Source organism: Rhinolophus hipposideros, assembly GCF_964194185.1.
Source record: "Rhinolophus hipposideros genome assembly, chromosome: 11".
Classification (NCBI taxonomy): Eukaryota; Metazoa; Chordata; class Mammalia; order Chiroptera; family Rhinolophidae; genus Rhinolophus; species Rhinolophus hipposideros.
In genome coordinates, this window is record NC_138057.1 from 17,706,367 (window position 1) to 17,719,310 (window position 12,944).

At 36.6% G+C, this 12,944-nt stretch overlaps 1 long non-coding RNA gene across 1 annotated transcript in view; it reads right to left on the reverse strand.

The window, feature by feature from the left end:
- The window catches only part of LOC308504865, a 280,235-nt gene that overhangs the window by 141,957 nt on the left and 125,334 nt on the right, over nt 1-12,944 (reverse strand). Inside the window, exons 4-5 of the long non-coding RNA XR_013994429.1 lie at nt 10,751-10,877; nt 7,713-7,859 (exon numbers count right to left, since the gene is read on the reverse strand). This is a non-coding gene — a long non-coding RNA (uncharacterized lncRNA). The remainder of the gene's footprint in view (nt 1-7,712; nt 7,860-10,750; nt 10,878-12,944) is intronic.

Genomic DNA, 12,944 nt, shown 5'->3' on the forward strand with positions numbered 1-12,944 from the left:
TACTGTGTGAGAGAGGGAAAAAAAGGCTGCAGTCGGAGAGAAAATAAAACATTCTACCAAAAAGTACTGGAAAACAAAAGAAAGACCTCTTCATATCAACCTGTTGCAGAAGCCACTCCTGTAGATGTCTAGGAAGAGAAATAATAAATGAGTAATTGCCATGAATAACCAAGGCAACAAGACAGCTCAGAAAAAAAGTGAAAAGTCTCCAGAAAAGGAACTTAAAGATATGGAAATATGTGACTTAAATGACAGAGAATTCAAGATTGCAGTTCTAAAAAAACTCAATGAGATGCAAGAAAACACAGAAAGGCAATTTAATGAACTCAGACACGCAATCAAAGAACAACATGAGCATTTTACGAAAGAGATTGAAATTTTAAAAAAGAACCAAATGTAATTTCTGGAGATTAAGAACTCAATAGAAGAAACTAAGAATGAAATAACCACCTTAGGTAGTGGAGTTGACCAGATGGAGGAAAGAATCAGTGACATCGAAGATAGAAACCTGGAAATTACACAGATGGAAGAAGAAAGAGACTTGAGACTTAAAAGAAATGAAAGAACTCTACAAGAACTTTCTGACTCTATCAGAAAGAGCAATATAAGAATAATGGGCATACCAGAAGGAGAAGAAAGAGAGAAGGGAACAGAGAATATATTCAAACAAATTGTTGATGAGAACTTCCCAAACTTGTGGACAGAACTGGATCCTCGAATCCAAGAAGCAAATAGAACACCTAATTACCTCAATCCCAACAGGCCTTCTCCAAGACACATTATATTGAAGCTGTCTAAAATCAACGACAAAGAAAGAATCCTCAAGGCAGCCAGGGAAAAGAAGAAGGTAACCTACAAAGGAAAGCCCATTAGATTATCATCAGATTTTTCAGCAGAAACTCTACAAGCCAGGAGGGAGTGAAACCAAATACTCAAACTATTGAAAAAGAGAAATTATGAGCCAACAGTAATATATCCAGCAAAGATATCCTTTAGATATGAAGCAGGAATAAAGACCATTCCAGACATACAGAAGCTGAGGGAATTTTCTAATACACGACCTGCACTACAAGAAATACTAAAGGAGGCTATTCGACGACCTTCAACAGGGACAATTTGTGGCAACATAAAAGGGGGAAAGCAAAGGCCTGAACCAGAACATGGGAATGGAGAAAGTAAGCGTGCTGCAGAAAATGGAATACTCTAAATATCAAACTTTCTTTTACATAAACTTAAGGGTAACCACTCAAAAAAAATCCAGAACTGAAATATGTATTGTAATAAAAGAAGAAACAGAGGGAAACATCATAGAATACCACCACACAGAAATAATAGACAACAACAAAAAGGCAAAGAAACAATGGAGACACAGCCTTACCAGAAAACTCAGAATGACAGGAAATCCTCACGTATCAATAATCACCCTAAATGTAAATGGACTGAAATCACCAATAAAAAGGCACAGAGTAGCAGATTGGATCAAAAAACTAAATCCAATCATATGCTGTCTCCAAGAGACACATCTCAGCTACAAGGACAAACATAGACTCAAAGTGAAAGGGTGAAAATTGACACTCCAAGCAAATGGTATCCAGAGAAAATCAGGTGTGGCCATCATGATATCAGATGAAACAGACTTCAGGTTGAAAAAGATAACAAGAGACAAAGATGGACATTTCATAATGGTAAAGGGGACTATACAACAAGAAGACATAACAGTCATCAATATTTATGCCCCCAATCAGGGAACACCGAAATACACCAAGCAACTACTAACAGAACTAAAAGGAGAAATTGACCAAAACACCATTATACTAGGTGACTTAAATACATCATTGACAGCTATGGATAGATCATCCAAACAGAAAATAAAGAACGAAATAGCAGCCCGAAATGACACATTAGAAGAAATGGACATAATTGACATATTTAGAGCACTTCATCCTAAAACATCAAACTATACATTCTTTTCAAGTGTACATGTAACATTCTCAAGGATAGACCATATATTGGGACATAAAATCAGCCTCAGCAAATTTAAGAAGACTGAAATCATACCAAGCATATTCTCTGATCACAAGGCTTTGAAATTGGATATCAACTGCAAAAAGAAAGCAGGTAAAAACAAAAATACATGGAGATTAAACAACATACTTTTAAAGAACGACTGGGTCAAAGAGGAAATTAGAGGAGAGATCAAAAGATACATAGAGGGGCCGGCCAGGTGGCTCAGGTGGTTAGAGCTCCATGCTCCTAACTCCAAAGGCTGCCGGTTCGATTCCCACGTGGGACAGTGGGCTTTCAACCACTAGGTTGCCGGTTCAACTCCTCGAGTCCCGCAAGGGATGGTGGGCAGCACCCCCTACAACTAAGATTGAACACGGCACCTTGAGCTCAGCTGCCACTGAGCTCCCGGATGGCTCAGTTGGTTGGAGCGCGTCCTCTCAACCACAAGGTTGCCGGTTTTGACTCCCGCAAGGGATGGTGGGCTGTGCCCCCTGCAACTAGCAACGGCAACTGGACCTGGAGCTTAACTGAGCCCTCCACAACTAAGACTGAAAGGACAACAATTTGACTTGAAAAAAGTCCTGGAAATATACACTGTTCCCCAATAAAGTCCTGTTCTCCTTCCCCAATAAAATCTTTAAAAAAAAAAAAGATACATAGAAACAAATGACAATGAAAATACATCCTACCAAAATTTTTGGGATGCAGCGAAAGCAGTTTTAAGAGGGAAATTTATATCATTACAGGCCTACCTCAAGAAACAAGAAAAATCCCAAATAAATAACCTCATGTTACACCTTAAACAACTAGAAAAAGAAGAACAAGTGAAACCCAACGTCAGCAGAAGAAAGGAAATAACACAAATCAGAGCAGAACTAAATGAAATAGAGAACAAAAGACAATAGACAAAATTAATGTGACAAAGAGCTGGCTCTTTGAAAAGATTCACAAAATGACAAACCCTTGGCTACACTCACTAAGATATGAGAGAAGACACTAATTAACAAAATCAGAAATGAAAAAGCGGAAGTTATCACAGACACCACAGAAATACAAAGGATCATCCAAGAGTACTATGAAGAACTATATGCCACCAAATTCAATAACCTAGGAGAAATGGACAAGTTCTTAGAAACATATAGCCTTCTAAGGCTGAACCATGAAGATCTGGAAAATCTAAACAGACTGTTCACCATTAACGAAATTGAATCAGTCATCAAAAACCTTCCCAAAAGCAAATGTCCTGGACCAGATGGCTTCACTAGTGAATTCTACCAAACCTTCAAACAGGATCTAATACCAATCCTGCTCAAACTCTTCCAAAAAATTGAAGAAGAGACAGTACTCCCTAACTCATTTTATGAGGCCAACATTACCCTGATACCAAAACCTGGTAAGGACAACACAAAAAAAGAAAACTACAGACCTATATCTCTGATGAACACTGATGCAAAAATCCTAAACAAAATTTTAGCAAATCGAATACAACAATGCATTAAAAAGATTATTCATCACGACCAAGTGGGGTTCATTCCCGTGGCACAAGGATGGTTTAACATCTGCAAATCCATCAGTGTGATACATCACATAAACAAAATAAAGGACAAAAATCATATGATTATATCAATTGATGCAGAAAAAACATTTGACAAGATACAACATCCATTTATGATTAAAACACTTAATAAAATAGGTATAGAAGGAAAATACCTTAACATAATAACGGCCATATATGACAAACCCTCAGCTAATCTCATAATTAATGGGAAAAAACTGAAGCCCTTTGCTCTACATTCAGGAACACGACAGGGCTGTCCCCTATCACCTCTGCTTTTCCACATAGTGTTGGAAGTCCTTGCTAGAGCCATCAGGCAAAAGAAAGAAATAAAAGGCATTCAAATTGGGAATGAAGAAGTTAAATTATCACTCTTTGCAGATGACATGATGCTATATATAGAAAACCCTAAAGACTCCACCAAAAAGCTATTAGAAACAATCAACGAATACAGTAAAGTTACTGGCTACAAAATCAACGTACAAAAGTCCATTGCATTCCTATATACTAACAATGAAATCTCAGAAAAAGAAATACAAAAACAACTCCTTTTGCAATTGCAGCATAAGGAATAAAATACCTAGGAATAAACTTAACCAATGATGTGAAGGACCTATATGCTGAAAACTATAAGACATTTTTGAAGGAAATTGAAGAAGACACAAAGAAATGGAAAGACATTCCGTGCTCAGGGATTAGAAGAATCCACATAGTTAAAATGGCCATATTACCCAAAGCAATATACAGATTTAATGCAATCCCCATCAAAATCCCAATGGCATTTTATAAAGAAATAGAACAAAAAATCATCAGATTTGTGTGGAACCACAAAAGACCCCAAATAGCCAAAGCAATCTTAAGAAAAAAGAGCAATACTGGAGGTATCACACTGCCTGACTTTAGCTTGTACTACAGGGCTACAATAATCAAAACAGCATGGTATTGGCAGAAAAACAGACACATAGAGCAATGGAATAGAATTGAGAATCCAGAAATAAAACCACATAAATATGGACAGACAATTTTTGACAAAGAAGCAAAAAACATACAATGGAGGAAAGACAGCCTCTTCAATAAATGGTGCTGGGAGAATTGGATAGCCATGTGCAAAAGAATGAAACTGGACTGTTATCTGTCACCATGTACCAAAATTAATTCAAAATGGATCAAAGACTTAAGCATAAGACCTGACACAATAAACTGCATAGAAGAAAACATAGGTACTAAACTTATGGACTTTGGGTTCAAAGAGCATTTTATGAATTTGACTCTAAAGGCAATGGAAGTAAAGGCTAAAATAAACAAATGGGACTATATGAAACTTAAACGTTTCTGCACAGCAAAAGAAACCATCAACAAAATAAAGAGGCAACCAACTGAATGGGAGAAGATATTTGCAAACAGTGCCTCCGATAACGGGCTAATATCCAAAATGTATAAGGAACTCATGAAACTCAACAACAAAAAAACAAACAACCCAATTGAAAAATGGGCAGAGGACCTGAAGAGACATTTCTCCAAAGAGGACATACAAATGGCAAATAGACATATGAGAAAATGCTCCACATCACTAATCATCAGAGAAATGCAAATAAAAACCACAATGAGATATCACCTCACCCCAGTCAGAATGGCTATCATCAACAAGACAAATAGTAACAAGTGTGGGAGAGGCTGTGGAGAAAAAGGAACCCTCATACACTTTTGGTGGGAATGCAGACTGGTGCAGCCGTTATGGAAGGCAGTGTGGAGTTTCCTCAAAAAATTACGAATAGAATTACCATATGACCCAGCAATCCCTCTCCTGGGTATCTACCCAAAAAATCTGAAAACATTTATCCATAAAGACACGTGTGCGCCAATGTTCATTGCAGCTTTGTTTACAGTGGCCAAGACATAGAAACAACCAAAATGTCCTTCGATAGATGAATGGATAAAGAAGTTGTGGTATATATACACAATGGAATACTGTTCGGCGGTAAGAAAAGATGATATAGGAACATTTGTGACAACATGGATGGATCTTGAGAGTATAATGCTAAGTGAAATAAGTCAGACAGAAAAAGCAGAGAACCCTATGGTTTCACTGATATGTGGTATATAAAACAAAAACAACAAAAGAACAAGACAAACAAATGAGAAACAAAAACTCATAGACATAGACAATAGTTTAGTGGTTACCAGAGATTAAAGGGGTGTGGGGGTGGAAAAAGAGGGTAAGGGGGATCAAATATATGGTGATGGAAGGAGAACTGATTCTGCGTGGTGAACAGACAATGGGATTTATAGATGATGTAATACAGAATTGTACACCTGAAATCTATGTAATTTCACTAACAAATGTCACCCCAATAAATTTCATAAATAAATAAATAAATACATAAATACATAAATAAATAAATAAAAGTGCCAGAAGCAAGCATTAAGGTTTCAGATCTAAAAAAAGAAAGAAAGAAAGAAAGAAAATCTTGTTTCTTATGCTCAGAAAATTTGGTGTTATCTACTTGAAAAAGAGGGTTCTTTTTGGAAAGATAACATGAGAATTAAAAAATAATGTATAAAAAGAACTTCTGCAGGAACACACTAAATGCCACAAAAATATTGAAAGCATCAAAGTCTATCACTTCATATGACAGTGATATAAGGTGGAAATAACTCTAAAATTCACTTCTGATGTGCCTATGTGCTATCTTCTGCAGCTCTTAGCTAGTATTTAAACACTTATCAAATTAAATGCTTACTTTTTTTTTTCCTTTGTGGAATTTGTACTCCTCCAAATACCTAGCATTTTTCTTTCGTTTTTTTTTTCCGGCGGTGATATTTAATGAGCAACTACTATGTGCCACTGTATTAGGACTGTTGGTTATCGTTAGTAACATAGAGCAATGTGATAGACCCTTTTGATTATTAGGGCCTAGATTTGTACTGACTTCAGTATTTAATTAACAGTGTACCTTCAAGTAACTGACTTAACCTTCTGAGCCTCAACTTTATCATTATTAAAGGGAGGGATAAATATTACAAACATGAGATTATGTTGAGGTAGATATTATTCATTTGTTCATTCAGTCATTAATTCAATAAATACTAAATTCTCTCCATGTCTAATATGTATGTGCTTTGTGAACCAAAAATAATAGATCAATAGTGTGAGTTATTACTATCACGTGCATGCTATAAACTGAAATGATATGTATTTTGCTTGTTGGTTTATTTGTTTTGTTTGAAAAGCTTTTCCAGTGATTATGTTCTATAAATTTGAGCACCAAAATGTCATTTTCTAGTTCAAGTACAGTAACTATTTTAATGTCTAAAGTCAACTAGTAATTTACGAATCTGATGAAGACAATAACATTTTACTTCTGATGAGTCAAATGGACACTCAGCCAACAAAATTAGAAAGTAAATGAAGCAAGAAAAAACAATGAGTAAAGGTAACATAAGGAAAAGCAGGAAATCTGGGGGGATGATTTTGAATGTGCTATCTCAGAATCACATCTCTCACTTTTTTTATTAACAATTTTAATATAAGGACTACCTCAAGAAAATCAGATACTTCACTGATAATCAAACTGTTGATGGGAGTTCTGTGGAACATTTCATAAGATGAATTAGCATGACATGCCTGTGATATTTATGTTTTAATATTTGTATTACCTGATTTTTGAGACTAAATCACACATATAAAATATAATATACATCATAATATATAATATAAACAATAGCTGTGGCAGAAAGTTAAAGGTACAGAAGATGTACTTATTTTGCTGAGAACAGAACATTAAAAGGGAGAGAAATATTTTATTATAAAGCCCACAACTTCCATCCAACCTTACTTTTTTACATATATTGGTGGGACTCATTTATACATAAACATTTTTCATACTATTTGCTATCTGCAATCTAATATCAGCTTTTCTGCTTAGTCAAGGCTTTATTATAAATGTATGCACATACACATTTATTTTATGATCTCAAGGAATTTGAAATTTCTCATATACACCCTCTGTTCCCTTTATCATCATTTCAGCATCGTGACTGACAACCCAGAAAAAGAAGTAAACCTGGATAGAAAAATGCAGTAAAATAAAGTTAAAAATCAGTGGACAAACCACATAACTTTGAAATGAGCAGAGTCTCTAAGACTTACAGTAAAACGCACGGTACATTAGCACTCTATTCTAGTTGGTAAAGTTATTTTCCACAGGGATATGATTTAGCAATTCCGATACTGCTACACAAATATGCTGGAACTGGCAGACAGTAGGAGCAAGGTGTTTCACTGTTGGAGTGGGATCTGAAAATGACACAAGTAGTAATGGGTTAGAGTTGGAAACATCAGTATGAACTCACGTTTAGGTCACTTTTGATATGGGCAGTTACATACAGATACATATGTATGTATACATATATGTATGTACAAGGTTGGACAATTGAGTTCGTGAACTAGTCCTAGAAAAAGTGCTATTTACCTGATTGGTGAATATCACCACAGTCACCTTTGAAGTCCTCCCCTTGGGAAGCTATGCACCATCGCCAGCACCTAGTCCACCCTTCAGAGCAATTTTGGAACTCTTTTTCTGGAATGGCTATCAGAGCTGTCGTCGTATTACCCTTGATGCCCTGAATGTCATCAAAATGTCTTCCTTTCAATATTTCCTTTATCTTCATGTAAAGAAAGAAGTCATTGGGGGCCAGATCAGGTGAGTAGGGAGGGAGTTCCAATACAGTTATTTCTTGACTGGCTAAAAACAACTCACAAACAGTGCCATGTGAGCTGGTGCATTGTCATGATGCAAGAACCATCAATTGTTGGCAAAAAGTTCAAGTCATTTTCATCTAACTTTTTCACAGAGCCTTTCAGGACTTCCAAATAGTAAACTTGGTTAACTGTTTGTCCAGGTGGTACAAATTCATAATGAATAATCCCTCTGATATCAAAAAGTTAGCAACATCATTGCAACAAGTTTGCGAACTTAATTGTCAGACCTTGTATTTACAAGAGCTTTAGAATGTTGTTTACATGTGACTCTAATATCTATCCAAGGGGTTGACAAACAGTTTCTGTAAAGGGCCAGAGAGCAAATATTTCAGGTATTGTGAGCCACGTAGGCTCTGTTGCAACTGCTCGATTCCACCCTTGTACCATGACAGCAGCCATAGACAAGTCTGTAAACAAATGAGCATGGCTTTGTTCCACTGAAACAGATAGTGTGCCAGATTCCGCCCATAGTTTGCCAACCTCTGATCTCTCCTAGAGAGTAACAAAAGTGAAAGAAAATGTATGAAATAAATTGACATGTATTGTATGAGTTCAACTATGTAAAAAATATTTTTAGAGGAAAAGTATTAGCAGAAGCAGCATTAAAATGTTAACCAGATTTTTTTCTGGAGAGTGGTATAAGGACTTTTTCTCCTCCTTATTCCTACAGTTCCACTTTTTTATGTATTAAAAATAAGAAAAAGAAGTCTTAAAGCCAGTTTCTTTGAATTTGTGCTTTTATCGGTAAGCTAGAGATTCCCGGGCCAATTTAAGATTTGAAAATATTCTTATTTGTGATATATTTATGTACATTCAAGAAAATATTTTGGTTAATCTTCATCCAATTCTCCATAATAGTGGACTTCTTTTGACAGTCAGAAATTATATTTTGAAATATTACTTACTCCTAATCAATTCAGGTAATGATTCTGAATCTATTGTTCATTATTCATGAATACGCCTCACTTTCAAAGCTTCTGATACTCTTTGGGGATCGCCTAAAGCCACAATATTGGGAAATGTTGCCTACTTTTCTAAAACTCTTTTTAATGACTCATGTTCTTAAAAGCCTCTGTTTAGGTGACAAAAGAACCACTGTTGTTAGGAGGGATGTACAGCGCATTACACAAGTTTACCCTGGCAAGCCACAGGCCTTGATCTGCACTTCTGTGTCAGCACTTTTCGGCCCCACGAATATGGATACAGATGGGAGTGTGATCTGCTCCAGGCTCTTCGCAGAGCCAATCAAAACACAGAACACAAAGGCCTTTATAAGCTCAATGCTGACCGCGTCCCTACAGTATTGTTAATGTCACATTTTTCTCTTGACTTTCCATATAGAAAATACCTCTCACCTGAGAGGAATAAGGTTTCATTCAGAGCCTAGGAATTAAGTTTGTTGTTCTAGTGAGAGTATGGAATGGCTGGCTCCCTTTGGAAAAGGGAAAATGAAGGCTTTCTCAGCCTTTCTCTAAGAACTTGCCAAACAACCCCATAGCTCTCTGAACACACAGGATGCGACCAAGGCTAACTGGTTTCCCCAGAGCAGAGGCACACAGTTGGGCTGACACTGCATAAATAGAGGAAAAGGGACAAAATGAAACGACTATCTGAGACCATTTTAGGGAGAGAAAGATGTGCGTGGTCAGTTTCACTAGCACCTCAAGGATCCTTCCCTGGCTCCTCTGAAGACTATCATCTCCTATTCTTCACCCCGTCCATTACTCTCTCTCAGAAGGACCTTTGTGCTATTATAAGAGTTTGTCATTATATTATGGGTCATATTTATTGTTGTGCTTTTTGTCTGCTTCCCTCACTAGAAATATGCTCTTTGTGAAGGCAGAGACCATAGTTTGTCTGTTGTTTTTGTGCTCTGTTTTTCATAGTAAATATGTTAAAAATATGTGTTGAATGTGATATATAGATGATGTATTACAGAATTGTACACTTGAAACCTATTTAACTTTGTTAACCATTGTCACCCCAATAAACTTTAATTAAAGAAAAAGAAAATCAATATGTCACCACTTCCTGAACTATAATGTCCTGAACTCTATACTTATGAATAAAAACAACTTTTCCTTTTCTTTAAATATACATATACACGTGTGTGTGTGTGTGTGTGTGTGTGTGTGTGTGTGTGTATTAGGTTGGTGCAAAGTAATTGTGGTTTTTGCAATTATTTGTAACCTTTTACACCGTAATTACTTTTGCACCAACCTAATTAATATGTGTTGAATTGTGTAGATGAACAGCAGAACCATTTAATAGAAAGACTCTGGATCACTAGTCAGATAATGTGTGTCCTAGTCTGCTCTATCATTAACTAGTTAGGTGTATTACTGAGGTTCCCACTAGAATAATACTGTGTAACACCCACGCCAAATCTCAGTCACCTACATCAGAAAGCATTTATTTTTGCTTACAATCTGCAAGTTTGCTGGAGCTCTGCTAGGCTTGACTACAATCAAACTTCAGGTTGGGGTCAGGTTCACTTCACGTGTCTCTTCATTCTAGGACTTGGAGCCTGTTTTCATGGTGACTGGCAGAGGCCTAAAGAGGAAAGCAGAAACAAAGACCTTTTAAAGCTTCAGCTTGCAACTGACACACTGTCCCTTCTGTTTACATCTCACTGACCAAAACAAATCGTATGGCCGCACCCAACATCAGGAGAGCAGGGAAATTACTCCACCAACAGGATACCATGGCTAGAACGATGAGGGAAGGAAGAATTGTGGACGAATAATGTAATCTACTACATTACACAAGTGAAATTCATGAAGCTTCCATTTCTGGAAAAAAATAAATAAATAAAGGACAGTTCTGGTCCTGTCTATATACTGGGCTCTTGTGAAGGTTAAATGTTTTTGTGCAGACATTATGTAATTAAAATTGCTTCATGAAGAGCTCGACATTGTGTCGGCACCAGATAATGATTGAAAATGACCAGTCATTTTCTTTTCTTATAGAAAGACTACAATCAAAATAATATAATCATTGCTTAACATAAGTTGTGTATAAAATATTGTGGGAACAGGAGACAGAGTTATTAAGTTGCCCTGGATGATGATCTTGAAGCTACTTTAAAAATAAATAAGGGTAAATAAGAATGACCACTGTGGAGGAGAACGGGAAGTGGAAGAGTGTAGGAAGAAAAGCGGCCTTAGCTTTATTAGTAATACTTTCTTTTAGGGTAAAGGGGTTACATTTGATGCAAATGTGGCACACAAAAAATGTCATATGATAATCTAAATGTTGAGAGAATGAATGTCTATTATATCGTTTTCTGTGTAGGCTTAAAATATTTCATAATAAAAAATAAAAAAAATTAAATTATTTTGAAATAGGTACCTGGCAGACAAAGAAAGGAAGGAGGATATTCTGGGCAGAAAGATCACAAGTGGTAGGAAAAGCAATTAGGTCTTAATGGATAATACTGTATGAGGGAGAATGATGGAAGGGAATAAGACAGAGGAGTGGGAAGGGATTGTATTACCTTGTTTCCCCGAAAATAAGACCTAGCCGGACAATCAGCTCTAATGCGTCTTTTGGAGCAAAAATTAATATAAGACCCGGTCTTATATAAGACCGGGTATTATGTTATGTTATGTTATGTTATGTTATGTTATGTTATGTTATGTTATGTTATGTTATGTTATACTATGTTATATTAAAGACCGGATCTTATATTATAGTAAAATAAGACTGTGTCTTATATTAATTTTTGCTCCAAAAGACACATTAGAGCTGATTGTCCAGCTAGGTCGTATTTTCGGGGACATGGTAGTTTCCTCGGACTGATATAACAACTACCACAAACTGGGTGGCTTAAAACAACAGAAATTTATTGTATCACAGTTCTGGAGACTAAAAGTCTGAGATCCAGATATAGGCAGGGTTGGCTCCTTCTGAGGGTTCTGAGGAAGGATCTATTCCATGCTTCTCTCCCAGCTTCCAGTGATGGACAGCAGTCCTTGACATTCCTTGGCTTATAGATACATCACTCCAATCTCTGCCTCCATCTTCACATGGCCTTCCCTCACATGTCTCTGTCTTCACATAGCCATCTTCTCACTCTGCATGTCTCTATGTCCAAATTAGCTCTTTTTATAAGGACACCAGTCATGTTGGATGAAGGTTCCAGCCTACTTAAGTATGACCTCATTTTAATGTAACTAATGACATCTGCAAGAATCCTAGTTCCACATGAAATCAAAACTCTGAGATACTGGGGATTAGGACTTCAACAGATCTTTTTGGTAAACACAATTCAATCCATAAAAGGGATCAAGATATTGTTACTATTTGGGGCCTACTATTAACAACAAATTTTCATATTTATTAAAATACTCAAAGGAACAACATAATATGTTGTTAACCAATTCAAAGACCTCCTCAGTGGACCTGTGACTTAGCCCACTCTGTGGAAGAAAGGAAATCAGCAGAAGGATGATGCTTTCTGTGTTTCTCCCATCTAATTATTCATGTGCCTCCCAGGCTAACCTACATTATGCTCTGCCTCACAGCGGCCCACGCTGGGTGACTCACCATCCTGTCCTTTGCAGAACAGTTTCATCATCCAAAGAAGAAAAACCCCTGGCTACTATCACCACCCTTCTG